Here is a 25,257-nt window from a genome sequence, read left to right as displayed (position 1 = left end):
ATTGTCCCCAGTCATCACTGTCCTCTCTTCCAGTGGTCCTTCTGACTGACAACAACCTCTTGGAAGTGACTGTCTGGGGTTCAGATAGTTGAACTTCCTCCAGTCAAACCTCAGTTGACAACAGTACAGGAATCTTATGACCTTGGCCTTTAACATTTGGGCTAGCTGTCCAAATGTCCAGGTCTAAATGTCAATGTCAAATCCTAAATGCATTGTGCGTTAGAAAGCTTCAAAGAGTTAATTCTCAGAAGCAATTCCTATTAATCTCGGTGTCTGGATAAGAACTAAATTTGGGACCTCAATTACCTGATAGAGTCCCAAGCAGGCTCAGCCGGCAGTAATATTGATGAGGGTGGCAATCATTCCTCCCACTTGGAGGCCCGATTGCAATCCCGTCCTAAGCAATCTGTCCTTCAAGTGCATCTGGAAGTGGGCATTATTTTTCTCTTCTCTTCTGTTGTAGAAAGAGTTTTCGGTTCCTGAATCTTTAACCCTTTATGCTCCACAACACAGCCCTCCTTGACTGAAGAAGGTAAATAACACCACTAACGTTTGAATTGTCTCCCACAGTTTAGGAAGCACTTTGATGTTGCCTCCTCTGAACCAGTCCTCGTCCCTGCTCGGTGAGTAGGCTTGACCAGCCCCATTTGTCAGGTGAGGAAACCAAGATTCGAAGAGGTTAAGTCACTGACCTGCGGCATCATCCAGCTGGTATGAGGCAGAGAGATGGACGCAGAAATTTGATTTTCTGGCTCATGTTGGGCTTGTTTCTCTAGGCTACAAAGGCTTTATTTAACAGGTGCAGATGTTTTCAAAGGGCCACAGGCAGAAAAGACCAAGCCTTCTCCTGGGTTCAGTGGTTTGTGGGAGCGATGAAGGGCAAAGTCTGATTGAAAGGCTGTGCCGGAGGAGAGAGGAGGGTTTGGAAGAGGGGCCAGGAATGGGCTCTTGTAGCAGGTAGAACAATACTGCCATTGGAAACCAGGCCTCTCCACCTCCCAGGCAGTGGTTTGTGTCACGAACTCCATTTATCTGTAGTTCCTTTATGCTGACTCTTGTCAGTTATCCCACTGCTGAATTATCGGTGGCATGTTTTTGATCCCAAGCCACCTGGTGCACATCTGGCACCTACCTGGAAAGTGAGCATGTGGTCAGAGAGCGTAGATTCCTCTGACTAGATGTCTAAGCAAAGTAGAGCAAATCCTCACTGAAGAATAGTCAGGCAGCGGTGGCAAAGGCTGGGCACTTAAGAAAAGATTACGAGTCTTCCCTGGGCTGCATTCCGAGAGCAGCTGTGTGCTTCTATCCTCCTTTGCCTTTCGTCATTGAAGAGAGGGGAAGAGGTGAGACCTGGTGAAATCCATTTGTTCATTTATTCCTTTGCATTTAGTCCTATATCCCTTCTCTCAATAAATATGTATTAAGCATCTACTGCATGTTAGGGCCCATGCTGGGCACTGGGGATTTAACAATGAGCAAGCTGGACATGGTCTTTGCCTTCATGGGGCTTGGAGTCTACTAGGGGAAGAGAAACAAAATTAAATAAACAAGTAAATAATTACGATTCGAGGCATAGTATCAGGAGGAAAATAAAGAAGACTCTTATGCTGGAGAACAATAGGGGGAGACTTAACTGGACTTGATTGTCAGAAAGACCTCTTTGAGGACATGACATGTAAGTTCTATTTTAAATATAAGAAGAAACCCATCTTGGAACAGGGGAAGAGGTTAGGGGAAGAAGAGCTTCCCATCAAAGCATAAGGCAAAGCATGTGCAAAGGCCCTGAGGTGGCAGAGATTAGTGCCTTCAAGAAAACAAACCCAGGGGGCTCATGTGTGGAGAGCAAGGAGGATAGTGGTGGGAGACGAGGTCAGAGAGTTAGGCAGGGGCCAGATCAGGCAAGGCTTTGTTCCTCCTCCCAAGCCTCCTAATCCCCCTTATTCCAATGTGACCTTAGAAGACTGTGTCCAGTGGAAATAGATCAAAACCAATGGAAATGGGAGAAAGGGAAAGTGAGCAGTGGAAGGATTGAACTATTGGTCTCAATGCTTCTCTGTTCTGTGTTCTACATCCTTATCCTTGCCATGGCCTCTTGACTTTGAGCTTGACCTGTGACTTGCTTTGGCCAATGGTACGTGAAGGCTACAAAGACTAGAAATATACTTGCACAGATGACTGCACCCCCTTGTACTTCTGCCTTTTGTTATTAAGAGAGCAAGCCTTTGGGAGTCCAAGGAAGGTGAGAGACACGTGGAGCAGACTTGGACCCAACCTGAAGCCTGGAGTCAAGCCCTGCTAAGTTAGCTTAAGGCAGAATGCCATCGAGTTTTTTTTGTTTTTTCCATTGAATTTTTGGAGAGGTTTGTTATACAGCATTATTCTGGCCATGGCTGACCAATACAAGCAGGACGGTGAGGTCTCGTCTGTGGAATGATTGATAGAGATAGGATATTTATCTTTAGAAGAGAAGATTGAAAAGGAACTAAGGACTGTCGCATGACAGAAGGATTAGGTTTGTTCCGTGTGGCTCTGAAGTTCATGTATGAGACCAGTGGGTGGATATACAGGCAGGCAGGTTTAGCTATAGCTAGCAAAGAACTTTTTATCAACTAAAGTGCCAGGAAAATGGAATGAATTATTTCTGAGACTACTTTTCACCACCAGAGGGCATGGCAATAACGATGTAGTGCCTACTATGTGCCAGGGACTTTCATATGTTTTTTTTCTTTATTTTACGATAATTTTCACAAAACAATCTATGAGATAAGGATTATTTTAAAGACAAGGGAATTGAGGTTCAGAAAAGGTAAGACATTTGCAGAAGTCTATATCTGGCCAGTAAGTCGCAGAGGTAGGATTTGAACCCACGTCTGTCTGGCACTAAAGTCCTGCCATCCCAGAACTGGCTTCCAGAGGATTCGAGTCCTGAATGGGGTAGTGCCCAAAGCCTGGGCCCGAAAGCTGTTCCTGTTCCAAGATGAAGCTTCACTAGCGTTCAGCAAGTTTTCACGGCGGGGAGCAGGGAGGCAGGGGAAGAGAAAGGAGAAATGTAGTGAATTTCTCCTAAAGCTAAATTTACTCCACTTAAATAGCTTCTCTTTATTCTGATGTTCTTTCTCTTCAATTGTTCTCTTTTTTTAATCAAAATGATGATGTTAGTTTTTAAAATTGTCTTAATTTAGCAAAATTAAAAGTTGTCAACCTCGTCAGTCCCCCAGATATTTTGGAATGATATGACCTGTGAAATCTAGAAGTCTAGAAGACACTATCTGGATGATTTCCAATGTCTTTTCCAGCTCTGAACTTTCATAACTTTTTTTTTTCAACTTTAAAGGTCAGGTAACAGGCTCCATGGGCCTTGGGAATCTGCCTCGGCCTGCGATTGCCTCCAGGCTGAGGGGGGGATGCGAGGTCGGCTGCCTTCTCCTAACTGGAGAAGGAGACTGAAGTCTCAGAAATCACACACTCCGCTAGAGCAGCCTGTCTCTCATGCCGGCCCATTTTGCTAATTCGATGGCCACGGGTCAGCCCTGTTCCATCCCTGATGGTCTCCACCGCAGTGTCATGATGGAGAGGGTGTGGCTTGTCTAGGTGCCCACCTGAGGTGAAAACACCTGTTAGGCAGCTTAGCTGAGCTGTGTTGATGCTGCTGCGACCTCCTGGCAGAAACCTCACTCGCACCCCTCATCACTCAAGCCATGAGTCAAACATTTCCTTCAGGGAAAGGCTTGGCTTGGGGTAGGGCTGGCCATGGGGGGCGGGGGCAGTTGAGGGGGGCTCTTAGTCACAGATGAAGGTAATTAGCGGGGGCCTCTAGGAGGCTGCTGTCCTATCTGTTGTTTGTTTTTTTTAAAAAACAACTTTATTGAGATATAATTTATGTACCATACATTTCACTCATTTGAAGTGTAGGAGTCAGTGATTTTTTGTATCTTCACAGATGTATTCAGTTGTCATCACAGTCCATTTTAGAACATTTTCATGACCTCAAAAAGAACCCGGTACCTTTTAGCTATTACTTCTCCACCCCCCACCCCTCCCCCGTATCCCCCAGCCCTAAATAACCACCAGTGTATTTTCTGTGTCTATAGATTTCCCTATTCTGGACATTTCATATAAATGGAATCATGCCCTATGTGGTCTCTTGTGACTGGCTTCTTGCACTCAGCATAATGGTTCCAAGGTTCACCCAGGTTGTAACATGTGTCAATACTCCATTTTTTTTTAGACTTTATTTTTTAGAGCAATTTTAGGTTCATAGCAAAACTGAATGGAAAGTAGAGAGAGTTTCCATATACCTCCCAGCCCACTGCCTGCAGCTACACCCACTATCAACATCCGGCACCAGAGGCTACATTTGTTACAGCTGAGGAACCTGCATTGACACATCATCATCACTCACTGTCCTTAGTTGACATTGGGGTTCACTCTTGGAGGTGTACATTCTGTGGATTTTGACAAATGTATAATGATATGTATCTACCATTATAGTATCATAAAGAGTAGTTTTACTGCCCTAAAAATTCTCTATTTCACCTATTCATCCCTCCCTTCCCCTCAACCTCTGAGAACCACTGATCTTTCTACCATCTCCATAGTTTTGCCTTTTCCAGAATGTCACATAGCTGGAATTACAGAGTATGTAGCCTTTTCAGATTGGCTTCTTTCACTTAGTAACATGTCTTTTGATGGCTTGATATCTCATTCCTTTTGATGGTTGAATAATATTCCATTGTATGAATATACCATATTCCGTTCATTTTTTCCTCAGTTGATGGACATTTGGATTGTTTCCACCTTTCGGCTACTGTGAATAATACTGTTATGAACATTCCTGTGCACATTTTTGTTTAAATACCTCTTTTCAATTCTTTTGGGTGTGTCCTAGGAGTGGAATTGCTGGGTCATATGGTAACTCTATGTTTAATCCTTTCTAGGTACAGCGGAACTATTTTCCAAAGCGTCTGCAGCATTTCACATTCCCAGCAGCAGTATAGGAGGGGTCCTACGTCTCCACATCCTCGACAACACATGTTACTGTCTGACTTCTTATTCTAGCCTTCCTAGTAGGTGTGAAATGGTATCTCATTGTGGTTTTGTTTTGCATTTCCCTAATGACTGATGTTGAGCATCTTCTCATGTGCTTATTGGCTATTTGTATATCTTCCTTAGGAAATGTCAATTCAGATCCTTTGCCCATTTTTAGTTGGATTATTTGTCTTTTATTATTGAATTGTGAGAGTTCCTTCTATATTCTGCATACAAACCTTTAGTAGATTTATGATTTACAAATATTTTCTCTCACCCATCCACTCTTTATCTAGTGCTCGCCTCCCCCTCCCTGTGCCTTGAAAAGCTGGAAACAGAGAGTATAAGTAGAGTTTTGTTCATAGAAACTCACTCCTCTCTGGGTATGTACCCAAAAGAGTTGAAAGCAGAGACTCAAACAGATATTTGTACATCGATGCTCATAGCAGCATTACTCACAGTAGCCAAAAGGTAGAAACAACGGTGCAGATTATTGGACAGATATCTGGCTTTGGAGTTGCCTGCCTGAGTTTGTCTCCCAGCTCTGCCACGTGACCTTGGGCAAGTTATCTTCCCTCTCTGGGCCCAGCTTCCTTACCTGTAAAATGAGATGGTAATAATTCCGTCCTGCGAAGAGGCCTGGGTCAACGAGAGGATATGCCAGGCGATGCTCAACATCAGGCCAGTGCGGTGGAAGGAGCACTGGACTTGAAGAGAGAAGACCCGGAGGAAGCTTTCCTCTCGGCCCCCTCCTTGCTGTCAGTATGACCTTGATCTCTCTGCACCTCAGTGCCCCATCTATAAAGCAGGCATAATAACACTTGCCCCAGTTACATGCTGTAAAGTTGTGAGGTCGAGAAGAAAGCATTCTGTAAATGCAACAGCCTTACGCAGAAGAAAAATGGAGAATAAAACATAAAGAAATACTTGCCATAATGATGAACTGTTAACCCAGGGTGCTGTTGTTAATTAAAAAGGATCCTGCATAATATGTAGCCATTAAAATGGATAATTATGCAGCTTATGGAGAAACAAGCAACACCATTTATGCGAGGTGGAACACTTACAAAGTTAAGTGTACACGAGGATCAGAACTATGCAGAATTATGCGTAATGTAGACAAAGACTGGAAGGGATCACAGAAAAAATGTAAGTAATGACTGTGCCCAGGCAGGGGGAGATTTATGGGGGATCGAAACACATTCCTTTAAAGTCATTGTTGTGTTGTTTTTATAGTAAGAACATGATTTTTAAAAAATAGGTGTGGCAGGCGGTCACTTGGGGACAGCCTGCATTTGAATTCTGGCCTTCAGGCGCACTGGCTTTGTTGGACAGTGAGGAGTGAAACCATAGCAGGCATCATTCTCGCAGAAGCCTTGTCTGTCTGTTCTGCTCCCTGGCCTACCCACCCTCCCCACTCACAGATTCCACGGCTCACAGATCCTCAACGAGGGAGGGACCATAACCCCTCCTGGCCCCACGGCCGGGAGGCAGAAGGTCCTCACCCTCTTGAGTCTGGTTCCTGCCTGTTAGGAGGAGACACAGTCCCTGGGCTTTCATGCCCACCTCACAGGGTGGTTGCGAGGGTGGAATGGGATAGCGCACGTGTAAGAACCAAACCCACCGGATCCTACCAGACAAACATGGGTGTCGCGGTTCCACCTTAACTGCACAACTCACGTGCGTCCAGTGCTGCCCAGGGAGGACGGCTCCACATCAGCGGCCCTGCAGCTTACTGCTGCTGAAGGCTGCTTCCTTCTCAATTCGCCCGCTAGCTATATTCAAGAAATCTCAAACTTATTTATTATACACCTGCATACCTTCGAAAATAGAACATACGGAACATAACTGTGCTTTTACCTATTTTTTTAACTTTTTTATTCTCCCCAAAGCCCCCCAGTACATAGTTGTGTATTCTAGTTGTGAATTCCTCTGGGTGAGCCATGTGGGAGGCCGCCTCAGCATGGCCTGATGAGTGGTGCCGTGTCCGCACCCAGGATCCGAACCCGTGAAACCCTGGGCTGCTGTAGCAGAACATGTGAACTTAACCACTTGGCCATGGGGCCGGCTCCATGTGCTTTTATTTAAAATACCTTTTTTTCAGTCAAAGTAATACAGTTCCCTGTTTTTCCAGTCCAATCCCCAGAGCAACAACCTCTCACCTTTTTAGCTATTTCTTCTGAATGTTATCTGCATATCTCTAAGTAAACAGTGCTATTTCTTTATTTTACCTTTTCTCTATATACTCAGGGACTTCCTGCTACCTTGGAAAAGAGCTCAGTTCACTGACGCCCCACCTCCATCTCCTTTCTTTTTCTCCCAACAAAATTCCACCACCATTTTGGCTACGACTGTCACTTTAAGAAACACAAGACACCTCTTCCCGTTTGCCCACTGTGATCTCCTGATGCTAATGCTAATGCTTGGTAAGAAGAGGCCACTCAGGGTGCAAACTCCCCCTCTTCTCTCCTCCTCCCTTCTCCCTCCAAGTTTCAGTCACATGTACTTTTCCATTATGTCAACTGAAAGCATCCTCATTCTGTTTCTCAACTGTAATTGTCTTCCGTGCTTTGCTTGAAGATTGATTCTAAAATCAATAGACAATATTTCCATTATCGAGACTTATATACATACACATATGGTTCTCTGCCCGGCCAGTAGCATACCCGATTATGTTTGCTTTCCTGTGATTCTTTTCTTTGATCTGGAATTTCAAATAGCTTTTCTTTTTTTCTAGCACTATTTGACTTCAGCATATTCTCAATTTCTCCCTAACTTTCCATCCCAAAAGGTGTTCTATTGAGTTTTTTTGCCTCTCCAAGATCTACCTTCTAGCGCTTTCTGTCCTCCTGCTTGAATCTGGACAGCAATCATCCAGGCACTTCCTCTCAGATTTCCTGACTTCAACCCACAGGTGCTGACATTTGGGCTGCTCTTCTTGATTTTTCTTCCTTCTTTTGCCAGAGCAGACCATTAAGTACCGTCTTATGCAGAGGTGTGTGGTCTATAAAAGTTCCAAATGTTTTATGTTTGGAAATTTATTTATTCTGCCTTTGTACTTGACTGATAAGGGGGCTGGGCATTGAATCTTACATTTTAAATTAAATTCCCTTAAAACTGTGAAGGCATTTTCTACTGCCCTATATATCGATTTTCCTATTGAAAACCCTGATTCCCTCTCTTTTGTACCGCTTTATCAGGACCTTGACCTTCACTGGAAGCTTTAGGGTGCTCACTTTATCCTGAGTGACCTGTTATTTCAGTCTTGTGCCCACGTGTGGGCCTTGTTTCATTCGTTGTTCTGGTCTTGTATCCTTCACCTCTGAGAAATTTTCCTGTGTTATTTTGTTGATAATTTCCTCTCCTCTGTTTTTTCCGTCCTCTTTTTTTCAGAAACTCCTATTGTTGGATCCTGATTTGATCCTTTATGTCCCTTATCTATTGGCTTGTTTGTTCCCTCTCTGTCTTGATGTTTGCAAATCATGCAAGTATATTTAAGCTCAAGAGCAATTTGTCTTTTCGACGGTAGAGCCTTGTACGAAAATGTATTTCTCGTGATATTGTTTCTGTAATAACACAGTGACAGACATTTCAAACAAGTTTCACTTAAGAGTTTAAGAAATACCATAAAGCATAAATCAAAACTGCCTTAGATGAATGAAGCTCTGAAAACTTAAGTACAAGATGAGAGTCAGGGTTTTTAGAGGCATCAAATGAAGATTGCGGTAGGCAGGAGAGGCGGGAGCCAGGTAGGAGGAGAAAAACGTGATCCTAGCTGGTGCTTCAGGTGCCCCCTCAGGTCATCAGGCTCTTGGGGCATGCTGCTCCTGCTCCCCATCCCTGCCGAGAAGGGGAGATGGTCAGCCAGGCAGGCAAGGGGCCGAAAGGGCCAAATTGCAAGTGTGTGACGGGATCTTCGCTGAGCAAGGCAGCTGGACTGAGAACAACACGGTTTTTCCTGCCAAGGATAGAAGTCAATCAAGGCACCAGGCAGAGGGTAGCAGGGGCCAGGCAGACGAATGGAGAATCAGGCCCAGACCAGGGCCCAGGGCTAGGCTTGAGTGGAGTCAGCTAAGCAATCCACAGAGGCCTGAATGCTGACCACCAAGGCCACCTGGGTGGAGAGAAGCAGCACTCTCCTGGCTCCTGTGGCTGAGCAGGCTCATCCCCAAACCAAACCTGTTACCTCCACACTGCAGGGCCTTCCCCTAATGAAGACGAGGCAACAGAATAAAAGGATGCAACAGAGGTTGAGGGCCTTCTGATGTTCTCGGACTCTGAGCGGATGACTTCCCTTTAAGTCCGTGTCCATCCTTTGTGCACGCTGTGATGTTGCCCAAAGCTTTGTATTAAGCGCCCCCTCAACCCCACCCCATTTGCTGTCAGGCTTCCCTGTGAGAGGCAGTACAACACAGACACACACACAAACACACACGCAAGCACACCACCACCACTGCACCGACTGAATGTTTCCTTCACGCACAGATGTGTCGAGAGTCTGCCCGACGCTGTGGCTGCACCCGGCTGGGGCTGAAGCTCCAGCACTGAATCGGATGCCCTTCCTGTCTCTGTGTCCCATCCGGGAGCAGATGCATGAACAGAGAAGGGCTGGCGATGCCTTCACGGTTCAGCTGCCTCCAGAGGAGATGCGTGGCAGGAGGGACTGCAACCCCTTGTCCCTCTGTTTCTTGTTTATTTGCTAAAAGAATACTTTAGATAATTAGTCTTTCAAGCAAATGTCTACTTCCTCCACAAACATTGATGAGTTCCAAGAATGATAACAATTAGCACTCATTGAGTGCCTACTGTGTATCGGGCACAGTGCTGAGACCTTTGAACTCCACTACGTGCCAGATGTTAGGGAGACAGAAATAAAGACGCAGGGACTGCTGTCAAGTTGTTGGTAGGCTGGTAATCAACACTGCAACTATTTCGTGTAATCTTCCCCACAGCATCCCTTCAAAGTACAATTCTTGAGAGAATGTGTATTATAATGATTAAGAGTAAGGCCTTTTGCATCAGAGACCTGGGTTTCAGACCTGTTTGTACCACTTTTTAGCTGTGTAAATTTGGGCAACTTCCTTAAACTGTTCAAGCCCCAGTTTTTCTATCTATACAATGGGTGTGGAATTAATAAGAGCTGTACCTTATGGAGTTGTGAATGTTAAATGAGATAATGCGTATAAAGTGCTGGCATGTTTCTTGGCACATAGTGAGTTATTATTAAGCCCAAGGTACTATGGGATTCTGGGAATTATCTTAGTATTAAGGCAGCCCAAAGGCATTGATACTCATAGGATGAGTAGGAGTTAGACAAAGGAGGAAGTGGAATTAGTCTAAATAGTTCATATTATTCTGGTTGGAAGACCGGCAGTGCCTTCCTGCCCCCATCAGTATTTCTGTGTAAGAACACAAGCCTCCTCAGTTCCAGGTTCTACCACCATCACTCATAGGGTGTAATTACAGTAGGCCTTGGAGAAATCTCTTCTTGCTTCTGGGCTTCAGATCCATTGTTACAGAGAAAAGTTTGTAAGAAACCCACTTGGAAATTTATCCTTTAAGTTTGTTCACTATGGCATTGCTTATAATAGCAAAAACTTGGAAGAAATATAGATGTCTATCAGTGGGGAAATACATTCATAAATAGAAGACTATATAGCTGCTAAAAAGATAGGAGTAAATCCATATGAACCAATATAGAGAGATGTACTCTATTGAGCCATAATTTACATGCAATAAATGCACCACTTCGGAGGGTATAGCATTTTGGCAAACGTATTCACCTGTTACCATCTGATCAAGATCAAAAACATTATCATCACTTTAAAAATATCTCTGATGCCACTTTTCCATCAGTACCTCCCCACCCACACAGAGGCAGCCACTATTCTGATTTCTAACACCATAGATCAATTTCGTCTCTTCTTAAACTTCATATTTTTGGAATTACAGGTTTTTTTATATGCCATATTGTTGCAAGTAACAATAGTTTCCTTTTTGTCACTCTTGTGCCCTGGATGTTTGTGTCCCTGTCAAATTCATATGTTGAAGCTTTAACTGCTATTGTGGCTGTATGTGGAGATGGGCGTTTAAAGAAGTAACTAAGGTTAAATGAGGTTATAAAGGTGGGGCCCGATCCGATAGGATTAGTATCCTTATAAGAAGAAATTCCAGAGAGCTCGTGCGTGCTACCCACCCTCCCCTCCCCCCTGTCCTGACACACAAAAAAGGTCATGTGAGCACACAGCAAGATGGCACCCATGTACAAGCCAAGAGAAGGGGCCTTAGAAACCTGCTTTGCAGCATCTTGATCTTGGATTTCCCAGCCTCCAGACTGTGAGAAATAAATTTGTGTTAAGTCGCCCAGTCTGTGGTATTCTGTCATGGCAGCCCAAGCAGACTTGCTAAGTAGTATCCTGTTGTTTGTTGGTATGCCACGGTTTGTTTCTTCCCTATAGATGGACATTGGAGCTGTTCCAATTTTTGGCCATTATGCATAAAGTTATGTGACTATTCTTGTACAAGTCTTTTGTGTATATAAGAATATACATCATTTCTCTTGGATGTATATACCTTGAAATTGAATTTCTGTGCATATGATACATGTTTGTTCAACTTTATTAGAAAGCGCCAAAAAGTTTTCCATGGTGGTAAACTCCAACCAGAAACATATAAGAGTTCCAGTTGCTCCATAATTTTGCCAACCCTGGGTGTTTTCAGTCTTTTTAATTTTATTTTATTTTATTTATTTTATTTTATTTTTTTTTGGAGGAAGATTAGCCCTCAGCTAACTACTGCCAGTCCTCCTCTTTTTGCTGAGGAAGCCTGGCTCTGAGCTAACATCCGTGCCCATCTTCCTCTAGTTTATACGTGGGACGCCTACCACAGCATGGCTGCCAAGCAGTGCCATGTCCGCACCCGGGATCTGAACCAGCGAACCCCGGGCCGCCGAGAAGCGGAATGTGCGAACTTAACTGCTGCGCCACCGGGCCGGCCCCAGTCTTTTTAGTTTTAGCCATTTAAGTGTGTGTAATGGTCTATCTCATTGTGGTTTTAATTTGTGTTTCCAAGATGACAAATGATGTGGAGCACCTTTTCACAGGATTATTGGGGATTCAGAGACCTTCTTTCTGGAATATTTTCTCAAGTCTTTTGCCCTTTTTTACTGCATTGTCTTTTTATTTTTAATTTGTAGGAGTTTTGATATGTTCCTAACATACGTCTTTTGTCAAACTTATATATTGCAAGTATTTTCTTCTAGTCTATGACTTGTCTATTCATTTTCTTAATCGTGTACCCTGAAGAACAGAAGTTTTTAATTTTGATGTGGTACAATTTATTTATGTTTATTTTATGGTTAGTGCCTTTTGTGTCCTAAGAAATTTTTGCTTACCTCAAGGTCATGAAGATATTTCCTACTTTAGAAGCTTTTTCTAGAAGCTTTATACTTTTAGTTTCCACATTTAGGCTTCTAATCCATTTGAGTTAATTTTCATGTATGGTGAAGATATGGGTTGATGTTCTCTATTTTTCATATCCATACTGGATATCCAGTTGTTCTAGCACCATATGTTGAAAAGATGATCTTTTCCACATTAAATTACCTTTGAAACTTTGTCAAAATTCAGTTGAACCTAAATGAGTATTGGTCTATTTCTAGACTCTTTATTCTATTCCCATCGATCCTTATGTCAGCACCATAGTAAGTATTGAAAGAAGATAATAAGTCTTCCAATTTTGTTGTTTTTCAGAATTATTTGAATTTTCTAGGTCACTCACATTTCCATATAACCTGTAGAATAAACATGGTGATTTCTCCAAAAAAAAGCTGGCTGAGACTTTAGTTAGAATCTATAGATCAATGCATTGAATATAGATAAATTTGCAGGAGAATTAACATCTTAACAATATTGAATCTTCCAATCAATGAACACTATACCTTTCCATTTATGTAGATATTTAAAATTCCTCTCAGCAACGTTTTGTAGTTTTCAGTGTATATGTCTTGGCAATAATTTGTTAAAATTTTCCATAAGTATTTAAGGTCTTTTGGTATTTTTGTAAATGTTATTTTTAAACTTTATTTTTCAAGTATTCCTTGATGGTATATAGAAATACAATGGATTTTTTTTACATTGTCTTTGTGTCATGCAAATCCTCTTATTAGTTATAATAGTGGTTTTATAGATTCCTTTGGGTTTTCTATGTATTAAATCATGTTATCTGCAAATAGACAGTTTTATTCTTCATTTTTCTATTTTTGTATATTTCATTTCTTTTTCTTGCCTTATTATATCCACTTTATTATACTTTATTTCTTTTTCTTGCCAGAACTATGTTGAACAGTTGTGGTAAGAATGGACATCTTGGGGCCAACCCTGTGGCCGAGTGGTTAAGTTCGCGTGCTCTGCTTCGGCGGCCCAGGGTTTCGCCAGTTTGAATCCTGGGTGCGGACATGGCACTGCTCATCAGGCCATGCTGAGGCGGCATCCCACATACCACAACTAGAAGGACCCACAAGTAAAAATACACAACTATGTACTGGGGGACTTTGGGGAGAAGAAAGAAAAATAAAATCTCTAAAAAAAAAAAAGAATGTACATCTTTGTTTTGTTTTCAGTCTTAAGGGAAAGTGTTCAGTCTTTCACCACTGAGTATGATATTAGCCGTAGGTTTTCATACATGTCCTTTATTAGATTGAGGAAGTTCCACATTATCCCTTATTTGCTGAGAGTTTTCTCTCTCTTATTTTTTTTTTTATATCATGAAACACTTTGAATTTTGTTATATGCTTTTCCTGCATCTATTAAGATGTTCATATGATTGTTCTCCTTTATTTCATTAATAGTGTGAATTACATTGATTTTTGAATATTAAACCAGCCTTGCATTCCTGGGATAAACCACATTTAGGCATGATACATTTTTTATGTAATGGTAGATTTAATTTGCTAATATTTTGTTTAAGATTTTTATGTCTATATTCATAAGTGATTTGGGCTTAAAATTTTATTTTCTTAGGATGTCCTTGTTGGATTTTGATATCAGGGTTATGCTAAGTTGGGAATTGTTTTCTCTTCCTCTCTTCTCTGAAAACATTTATATAAAATTGGTGATTTTCTTTTTTAAATTTTTATTAGAATTCACCTATTAAGCCATATGAGCCTGGTGTTTTCTTTACAGGAAGGTTTTAAATTATGAATTCAATTTCTTTAACAGTATAAGGTGGTTTATATTTTTTACTCTTTCTTGAGTCAGTTTTAGAAAGTTTTGCTTTTCAAGGTGTTTTTCCATTTCCTCTAAGTCATTGAATTTCTTGCTGTAAATTAGAGTCAAGGTGGATTATTCACTTTGAAATGGTTAATTTTATGTGAATTTTATCTCAATAAAAATAAACGAAAAAAATACATTATGCCAAAATAAAATTCAACACGCTGCAGAAAAAGATTTTTAAAAATCCGGAGTCTCTATGCTCCATTAATCATAGTATCAAGAATGTAATGGAAAATTACTACCCGTTTTTCTCTTCCTATAAATATTCTGGACCTTTGTTCTGGGTTGTGATTAAGTTGCTTAGACACAGTTTGATTCTTTCAGGTTTGTTTTTAAGCTTTGTCAGGTGAGACTGGGGGAGCATTTAGTCTAAGACTTAGTTTGCCCCACTTTCCTGAGGACACCAGCTGGATACTCTCTCCGAGTTATGTGAATGGTGCTGCTATGAACGTGCGTATACATGTCTTTCTTTGAGTACCTCTTTGCAATTCTTTTGGGTGTATACCAAGGAGTGGAATTGCTGGGTCAGATGGTAATTCTACGTTTAACTTTTTAAGGAAGCACCAAATTTTTTCCCGTCACTGGCTGAACCAGTTTACATTCCCATCAGCAATATACAAGGGTTACAATTTCTCCACATCCTCGCCAGCACTTGTTATGTTCCGTCAAAAAAAAATTGTCGGCATCCTAGTTGGTGTGAAGTGGTGTCTCATGGTGATTTTGATTTGCGTTTCTCTAAGGACAAGAGATGTGGAGCATCTTTTCATGTGCTTGCTGGCCATTTGTATATCTTTGTTGAGGAAATGTCTGTTCTTTGCTAAGTCCTTTGCTCGTTTTTCAATTATGATTTATTTTAAGTGAAAATAAGGTACACTACGATCACAATTTGACAAAATAACAAACATTGTGTGTGTGTGTGTGTATACACAAATACATACAAAGAGCATAGTGCTTAGATGCACAAACCTCAGAGTAACACTGCCTGGTCTGTATCCTAGTTCTGCTACTTGGCACCTGCACAACTACAACCACGGACAAGTTACCCTGTGTCTCTCTGTGTCTCAGATTCCTTACCTTTTTTTTTGAGGAAGATTAACCCTAAGCTAACATCTGCTGCCAATCCTCCTCTTTTTGCTGAGGAAGACTGAGCTAACATCCGTGCCCATCTTCCTCTACTTTATACATAGGATGCCTATCACAGCATGGCTTGCCAAGTGGTGCCATGTCCTCACCCAGGATCTGAACCGGCAAACCCCGGGCTGCCAAAGCAGAACGTGCAAACTTAACTGCTGCGCCACCTGGCCGGCCCCTCAGTTTCCTTTTCTTTCACATGGGGATAATAACCTCTGCGTGTGGCTGTCAGGATGAAATAAGAATACATGTCAAGGGCTTAGAACAGTGCCTAGAAACATTGTAAGTACTTGTTAAATATCTGTTATTTATTTAGTAATAATAACAACAATGACATACAGATCTTTGTTGGTATATGCATAGACAAACGTCTGGAAGGGAAGAGAATCCTTAACAGGAATTTCCACTGGAGAATGGGACTGGAAGGGGCTGGGGCGTTTTCTTTTTTTAATTCACATAGTTTTGTATTGTTTGAATCTGTCAAAACAAGCATATATAAAAAATAAAGATTTTTTTTAAAAAGCTTGGTGTGAAAATAAGGAGACTTTCTGCTTTACAATTGAACTTTAACATTGCCCCTCAGCCTGGGGTTCTTCATGGTCGCTGGATGGCCTGATTTTATTAATGGCTTTCCAGAGGCTGGAGTTTGAGGTCGCTTTCCAAGGAAGGGCCGTGAGGTGGCATCTGTCTGCTTCTCGGGAGGATTCCTTGTCCACTCCCCGTCTCCGTTCCCCAGCTGCTCAGCACATCCTCTAGCCCCGGGCACACTTTGCTCTTTCATGCTGAAGAGACTTTTCACTCTGTTCCCTCTGCCAGGAATACCGCTCAGAGTCCTCCCTGCGCCCTTATTATCTTCTTTGGACTTACTTGCTCTGGAAAGCCTCCTTTATCCCTCTTCCAAGCTGGGTTGGGTGTCCCTCCCTTCTGTGCTTGTCCACTGCTCTGTGTGACCCCAAGTTCACCTCTTGTCACACCACGTTGGGAAATGCCTATCTCCTCTGATAGTGAGCTATGAGAACAGGAGCCATGTTTTTTCCATGACAGCTTCGTGGTTCCATCCCCAAAGGCTAGCCTGCCACGGCATGGCCTGACAAGCAGTGCATAGGTCCGCACCTGGGATCTGAAGTTTCCAGGCACATGGCTGGAAACATGGGACATGCCCACAGCATTTGCTGAATGGGAGATCGAACCAGGGAGAGAAGTACTTCTCCAGTCAGAAACCCAAGCTTCAGCACTCAACTGCGTGTCCTGGCTTATTTAGTATATAACGCCACGCCTCATAAACAGAGAGCTTTAAGGATCTAAAGAAAATCCTCTGGAGGAAATTTCCCCAAATGGAAAGCTAAGTAGACCGTAGACCCTTGCCCCTTCTCACAATAGAGCTGACTACAGATTCCGGAAGAACTGATGACTATCACCCATCCAGTTCTCTTGGATGTTATCGAAGGATCATTTCCTTCTTTGAAATAAAGCAAGATGAGTTTTTTTTTGAAGTCTATGAATCTCAAAACAGCCACCCCCTCAAGTTCCAGTGGTGGTGCAGCTGTTCTTTCAAAAAATGAAAATAATTAGAAAAATACTTTTACCTCCCTGAGAAATAAATAACTCAAAATTTCCAAAAGAAAAAATTAAGATGTATTGAGTGTCCAATTTGTGTTCCTGGCATTGGCTGGGTGGGGTGTTGAGAGGCTAACATTGAGTTAGGCCACTAAGCATCCTTCTGAACAATGTTGCACAAATGAGGCACCATGTGAATGCGTCATCAGAACAGCTGAGCTCCCATGATACATTACTCAGAAAGGGACTGGGCCAGGAGAGTACATCCCTCCACGAACCAATGTCCAGATCAGAGTATTATCACTAAACTTGAAAAATTCATTGTAGGTTATTGTTATTACTGTTGGTGTGACTTATTATAACTATGGTTATCTTTGGCTTGCGTGCTGGATGGTATACGTGTTTGGGTTGTTGTGGTGGTGATGGTGGGGTTGAAGGTGTCTTTCACTTGTTATTTTTTAATTCTCCTCACGGGATTTATAGGATTCTAGTGATAATACACGATGGCTCTTGTTATTCTGTATGAACAGGTAATAGAGTTATAGATGCAGGGGTCATTAGGATATGGGAGAATTTCCTGTAGGTGAGGTACCAATCACAGCCAACTTTAGAGAGATGCTCAACGTGCCTGTCTCATGGGGTCCAGTGAGGCCACTCGCCCCTCAAGCTCAGCTGCTCCAGGCTCACGAGAGATGAGCAGAAGAACCTCTTGCCAAAGCACCCTTGCATCTTCTAAGCATGCTTGTCACCTAAGAGATTTCAGGGGCTGCGAGGCTGGCACTGTTGTCTGGCATCCCAGGATGCCCCACTTCCCAGCCAAGGTTGAAGCTGATCTCTCTTGAGATTTCTGGAGCAGCCAATGATGCAGATTTCGCCTTCACAGAGGGTTCTGTAACCAGGGATGGAGGTAGCTGTAGTCTGAGTCGCATTTCTGCTTCTTAATATCCAAGACAGACATGGGAGTCTCATAGTGCCAATAATATTAATATTAATCCCCGCCACTATCATCATAGCTAACATTTGAGTGTTTACTATGTGCCAGGCACTCTGTGAAACACTTGAGATGGAATATTTTATTTTATCTTTCCAGAACCCTGTGACGTTTACCCCCATTTTACAAATAAGGTCCCTTATTGGGGGTGCTGAGCAACTTGCTTAAGGTCACCTAACTCACAAGTGGAGGAGGTAAGACACAACCCAGGCAGCAGTGTGCAGGTGGTGGTGGACACACACTAAGGTGCCCTCCGATGAGTCACGTCCTTGCATAATCCTGTCCCCTTGAGTGACTTGCTTCTAATCCATAGAAAATGCAAAGGTGGTGGATGTCACTCCCATGATTATGCTACCTTATAAAAGACTCTGTCTTAGCCAACTGGAGCAAGAGAGATTCTCTTGTTGGCCTTGCCGATGTGAACTGTCTATGGAGAGGGCCACATGGCGGGGAACTGGGAGTGGCCTCTAGGACCTGAGGGCTGTCTCCGGCCAACAGGCAGTAAGAAGCTGGGGCTGTCACTCATACAGCCACAAGGAAATGAATTCTGCCAATAACTCAAATGAGTTGGGAAGCAAATAATTTCCTAGGTGAGCTTCCAGATGAGAATACAGCTAGGCAGTTACACCTTGATTGCAGCCTTGTGAGACCCCGAGCAGAGGACCCAGCTAAGCCATCCCTGCCTGGACTCGTGACCCACGGGCACTGTGAGATAACAGTGTGTTGTTTTAAGCCACCAAGTTTACGGTGATTCGTTGCGCGGCATAGAAAACTCACACACAGCCCATGCCCTTCGCCTCCATCCCAACCCCCTCCACGGCAGGTCCCTGTGACCCGGTGCATGGATCCTCCTGCACAGTTCCTCTTTCTCTTTCCAGGGAGTTCCAGCCTAATTTCCTGGAAAAGGGCCAGAGCAAGGGAATCCTGGGCTCCTTTCTGACAGGAGGCGGAGAAGCGGGGGCCAGGCACAATCAACTCTTTATCGTCAGGAAGCTTGTGGAGCCCTCTTGCCTGGTGACATTTCTAGGCAAGCGGAGACTTTAGGTGAGAATTTTGGCACAACGTCTGAAGATTGGTCCCAGCAGAAATGCGCTCTAGCGATATTATTCAAGGGGAAGGGGAGTATTCTGAGATTGGAACCCATAGTTCTCTAATGATGCTGTTTAATCCAGGTAGCGCTTGGCTTCTAGGGCACATTTCCCCTTGACTTTCAGTGCTGGAATTTAAAGTATGGCCCACAGGCCACACAGAGTTGGAGTGGTGCCACATCTGTTAGGTACTTTCAGTTTCTCTACTTCACTGAGCATGACACTAAAAAGTCAATACTGCAGGACAGGGCCGCCTACATAATTCTTCCGGAGATAAAAGGCAGCCCTATGTGTGGGGACGAATAAAGTTGGAAGGTTCCTCTTCCTTGTTGACCACGTGTGTGCCCAGTCAGGCCTGTCCAGAGCTGCGTTAACAAGGGCTGCTGTGTGAGGCCATTTAAACAGGCATTTCCAGTCCCCTACCTGTCTCCTGGGACACTGGGCTCCTTCACTAGTTGCCATTTGGTCCTCGCCTCTACGTGCAACTTGAAGGGACTAAATACTTGTCTGTTCAAGAATGTCTCTTACGGAGATGATAACTGAGCAAGGCTGTTCCTCTGCCATGTCCAACTTCCATCCATCTGCCCTCCTGAGCTGGGATTTCCTGGGGAGGTGCAGAATCAGAGGTAGGTAGACTGGACTTTGGGAGAAATAGAAGAGGGCCTTGTCCCCAAGGGCTGAGTCGGGGGGGGTTGGGATCAGCATTAGATATCCTAGTGTGAGGAGCAACCCCCTGCAGGCCTTGGAGAGAGCCTGGCCCTCAGGGTCCCAGGATTCTGGGGCTGCTGTCTACATGGGATGGCCCAGAGACCAGGCCGGAGCTGGGTGCTGGGTCCTTGGGTCCTCCTGGGAAGATCGATAAGAACCAACAGCATTTGTGACAAGTGAAATAGAGACAGGCATCAACCTCAGGCAAAATTAACAAGTACGCTAAAGAAGACACAAGAGAAGCACCAGAGATGTGTGCAGAGGTGCCAAAATCCGGACTGTATCGCTCACACCTCACCTGTGAAAAATACGTGAGAAAGACGCTGACAGAACAACAAATGAGCCCACTGGGGACTTCGGGAAGTAGGAAGATGAAGTGACTCCCAAATCTTGCCGGCTTGAACGACAAAGGTGTGATCTCACTCATGTGACAGGTCCCTTCTGAGCACCTCAGCTGCGGTCCACGTTCTCATCAGGGCGGGACTGTTGGGTGTCAAGGTCCACATGTGTGCTGTTACTGCTTCCAGTTTTTGTTGATTATTTTTTTAGGTTGTTATTTCTTCTTTCTGTTCCCTGCTTTGACTGGTTGGGTGAAGTTTTTATTCACTCTGTTTTGTGGCTGCTCAGCTAAGGAGCTCTGTTGCACTTTCCTAAATGCAATTAAATATGAGGACCCTCCCTTTCCTTCCATTCCTAAGAGAACGTACATTTCTCTACTATTATTTGAAAGTATCATGCTAACTAAGGAGGCTAGAACAGAAATATAGAAATTGTGGGTCTCCAGTGGCTGGGGAGCTTCCACATTAACCCAAGATTGCCTATTTTGGGGCTTAATTTATGAGAGAGAGGAACAGCTTCCATATCTGCCTCTGGTATTTGGGATTTTCTGTTACATGAAGCAATGAGAGATGACATTGTTCAAACATTTCCTGTCTGTTCCTGTGGGAGGATTACATATTCCCACTTTATGGAGGACAAGCTTGGCCACGTGACTGGCTTTGGCCAAAGAAAATTTGGCCAAAGTGACCCGTGCCACTTCTAAGAGAAGCTATGAGAGCCACTGTGTCATTCCACTGTATTCTCTCTCTCTCTTTTTTTTTTGAGGAAGATTAGCCCTGAGCTAACTGCTGCCAATCCTCCTCTTTTTGCTGAGGAAGACTGGCTCTGAGCTAACATCCATGTCCATCTTCCTCTACTTTATATGCGGGACACCTACCACAGCATGGTTTGCCAAGCGGTGCCATGTCCGCACCCGGGATCCAAACCAGTGAACCCTGGGCTGCCGAAGCGGAATGTGCAAACTCAACCACTGCGCCACCGGGCAGCCCCTCCACTGTATTCTCTTTCCTTCTGCCATGAGCCCAGCAATGCCCTGGACAGGAGATGCTCCAACAGCCTATGTCCCAAAGGGAAGGCTACACGGAACAGAGCTGTAGCCACCCCACAAGGGACCTCTTGTTTGACCAAGAACGGAATCTTGCAAGCCCCTGAAATTTTGGAGCCACTTGGTGACACACACAACCCGGTCTATTCAGAGACTGATACAATTGTCATACATCATCCTAGTTGCTGGTGTTCAGGCCTAAAATTGATTTTACTTCATGCGTCATGCCATCTCATAGTTAACCACCACCCCGGACTTATAATTAACTCCATTTTCCAAGAAAGTGATGCGGACAGAGAGAGATTAGGTCGCCTTCCCAGAACCACACAGCAAGTAAGGGGAGCAGAGCTAGATTTTACTGCAAGAAGCTGCCGCATGAGCCGATAGCAGCATCCCTGGCATCACGGGCTGCATGAGGGACTGTGGCTCCTGTGTGGGGTTTTCTCATTCAATTCCATTTTTAGCTGGAGTGGCACATGGTACCACGTTTCCGACTGTTACTCTTGGAGTCTGACTACTTTTCACAAAATAGAGATCCTCCAGCTCCCAAACTTCCCACGCTTAAAAAAAAAAAAAAAAAAAGGAAGAAAAACTTAACTGTCAATGCCCAACTCCCACTGCCAAACTGAGCATAAAAATTAACGTTCAGTTTAAGCGCTCCGTACTCTCTGAATTAGGGGCCTGCGGAATCCATTTCCTGAATTTAGAGGAAGTTATCCTCAGTCTCACTTTTGTGTGGGAATTCTAGGCCTCTTGCTAGATTCAGATCTTGGGGGGGTGTGATTAACAGAACAGGGTCCCCATTATCCGGGAGCGTGGGACGCACTGAATCTCTCTGCGTCACACTCTGAGTTTGGCAGAATGGCTGCCTCCTCCAGGAAACTCAGGCGGTCTCCAGCCATCCCCCCGGGGAGGGAGCAAAACTTTTTCAAGGGCCCCTTTCAGGAGGGGAAAAAAAATCCCCCAAAAACCTCACACCGGCATAAACCTAAGCACTGAGGGTCCCCTCACAGATTTTTACAGAGCACCCCGGGGGAAAAAGAGAGGAGGCAGGAAACAAACACAGAAGACAGAAGAAGGGAACTCCTTGAACTTGATTCTGGACATGAACAAGAACATTGTGCAAATATCAGTTGATGGTGGAGAGGTGGGGGGAAGCGGGGAAAGTCATTGAAAGTTCCACCGACTAGACTGTTGGTTTTATCCTGACGTTTTTCCTACCTGAGCTTTTATGTAAGTGGATTTCTGGATCTCTAGCCTGTAATTTGGGGAATAGTTAATGATGAAAAAATGTTGGCTTGGACCAAAGCACTCTCAAAATTCCAGTTCTCAGTAGTTGACTTATTACCCTCTCCTCCTCTGGGAGGTTCACTTTCAAAGAGGGATTGTGTCATTTTCTGATTAAGACTCTTTCTAACCTTCATGCCCCTTCTGAGTTGTACAAGGTAGGGACCACTAGCCCCCAATAGGGGCAAAGGCCTGACATAGGAAAATAGGGAGAAAAAGTTGGGGGGCTGGGAGGGTAAAATAAGAGTGCGCCAAGAATGGCTGCTGAAGTACCCAGAGGGGATGAATTTACTGGAGTGTCTGGGTTGCTGTCCACATGGTGGAGGAGGCAGGATTGCCAGCTCGCTCACAGGAGAGGTGAATGCTATGTCTTGGTGGGCCATGATATTTTGGTTGGACTTGGATCAAGGTTTCTGAGATGGCTTGAGAAGTCAGATGCTAAGAGCCCTCCAGGGTCTTGACACCAAAGTGGACCACATTGCCCTAGAAGTGTGAGCCTATTTTCCCTGAACGGCATCTTACCCTGAACTCAAGGATTACTCCCTTCACACTCAGCCTTTGACTCTCAACAGGGAGCCATGAACAGATTTAACAGAATGGTGGTCACTGGAGTAAGAAGTTAATCCAGGTTGGAGGCATGGATTTCTTTAGAGTTCATGGGCTTCATTAAGACATAAGAAACCCCAACATGACCGGCAAGGTTTTAGTAGGGTTCATCACCACATGTTGTCCTGAAACAGAGGGGATGATGCATCCAGCTCCCTGGTAGTGAAGGCACGTTCTCTCAAAGGGAGGATGTGTTGGGAAGACACTCAAGCCACCTCTGTAACTGATGGAGTATCAGTTAGCTATCGCTGTGTAACAAACTACCCCAAAATTTAATGACTTATAACAACCACCATTAATTATTCCTCTCATATCCATGGAAAAACTGTGGTTCTTCTGCTCTGGGAGGGACAAGGCTGATGATGGCTGGGCCTGTTCATGCCTCTCTTATCAGCGGGTAGGTTGCTGGAGAGTGGCTGGTCTAGGATGGCTTCACTCATATGTTGGGTGATTGACTGGCTTTTGGCTGCAGCAGTGGGGGTGACTGAGTCATGAATCTTTTATCATCCAGCAGGCTAGCCCAACCTTGTTCTCTTGGTGGTGGCAGGGTTCCCAGAGAATGAGCAGAAGTGTGAAAGGCCTTGAAACCTAGCCTCAGAACTGACATGGTGTCACTTTTACTATGTTCTGTCAGCCAGTGCAAGTCATGAGGTCATCCTCATTTCAAGAACTGGGGAAGTCGTCTCCATCTCTTGATGAGAGGGGCTGCAAAGTCCTGTTATCAATGGTGTAGGTCCAGGCAGATGTGGAGAATTAGGGCCATGTTTGTAATCAGCCTGCAAGAATGGATTGGCTGTATTTGTGAGATGGCTGACCCGGGCCATGGGTGTGATGTATGGCCTGGAGCCCAAGCCATCTCTGTGTGAAGTGAGTAGACCCATAGAGGAATCAGACCATAGCCCTGACATCAATGGGGTCATGTCCCTAACAAGCCATTCAGGCTAATGGGTTTCCCACATATTGCCCAGGATTTCTTCTCTCAGTACCTTTGTAGGTGCTTCCTGCATTTTACGGAAAGGGAAACCATAAAATCAGGGCTTTTTTTTTTTCTCCTCCACAGGTATTTCTTTTTGAAACAAGGTTTGCACTAACTAAGCCTTCTTTTTTGGATGTACCGGATCACAGCATGCCTGCTCTGTAGTTTTATGGGTTCCTGCTGACTTCCTAAGACACCGCACACATGGAAGAGGTAGGAAGAGTAACCTAAGCCTTGTGGCTTAAGGGCCATAAATCAAGCTTCATAAATCTAGGGCACAAATGTGACCTACTAAGAACAGAAGTGAACCATGGAGCCCCGTCCACAGTTATTGGGATCCAGGGCTCTCAAGCACTCAACTTGGATACGTGAGTTGGTCTCGAATAATGACCTTGAAGATCTCTAGGTCCTCCTGCCCAGGCCGATGATGTCCGCATCTCTGAGAGAGAAGAACAGCGTTGGTGAGGTGACCAGATTCCCTGATCACCCCACCCCCACCCCATGGTGGTCCTCTAGGAAAATGAAAAGTTGCTTCTCACCAAAAGGTCCAAGTGGGAGACATTGCTGGTCACCTGCCCAAAAGCTGTTTCTCAATGCCCCCCACACTCTGCTTTCTTCCACACCAGTGGAACCCTAATTTGGCTCTTGTACAGCTAGCAATGTGTTTGTCAAGGTGGGACCCTTCCTAGTCCCAGAGAATGAATGATGATTGGTCCAGGCTAACTACTGTACCCCCGTTCTCCTGCGCTAATGATTGGTTTAAGGATGGACATGTGACCCAGTTCTGGCCAATAGTACTTAATCGTACTTAAGTACTGCTGAGGGATTCTGGGAGAGATTTCCGCTGATACAAAGAGAGATGCACTAAGAGAAACCTGCTCTCCTTCCTTCCCACTTTTAGCCCTCATCACTAGATGAAGAAGTGATGTTTGAAGGCATGGCAATTAACTTCTCACCACAAAGGGAAGGCCAAGAGAATCTCTTGAAGCTGGCACCCTCCTTGACGTCATCAAGTTGCAGAGCCAACCTGGAACCAGAGATAGGACTCAGCCAGATGGACTGACGCAGCAGCAGTAGTCATGTATACCTGGGGTTTGTTCTGACTGGTCAGGCGTTGGTTCTGATTTGTCAGTGCTGTGCCATATTGATCGCTAAGTATTTTGAATACCACCTTTGCCCCTCACTTGGAACCAGTGCCTCTGGATTTATTATTATGTAATGAAAATAAG

This window comes from Equus asinus, chromosome 13, assembly GCF_041296235.1.
Source record: "Equus asinus isolate D_3611 breed Donkey chromosome 13, EquAss-T2T_v2, whole genome shotgun sequence".
Lineage (NCBI taxonomy): Eukaryota > Metazoa > Chordata > Mammalia > Perissodactyla > Equidae > Equus > Equus asinus.
This window is presented reverse-complemented; position numbering follows the sequence as displayed.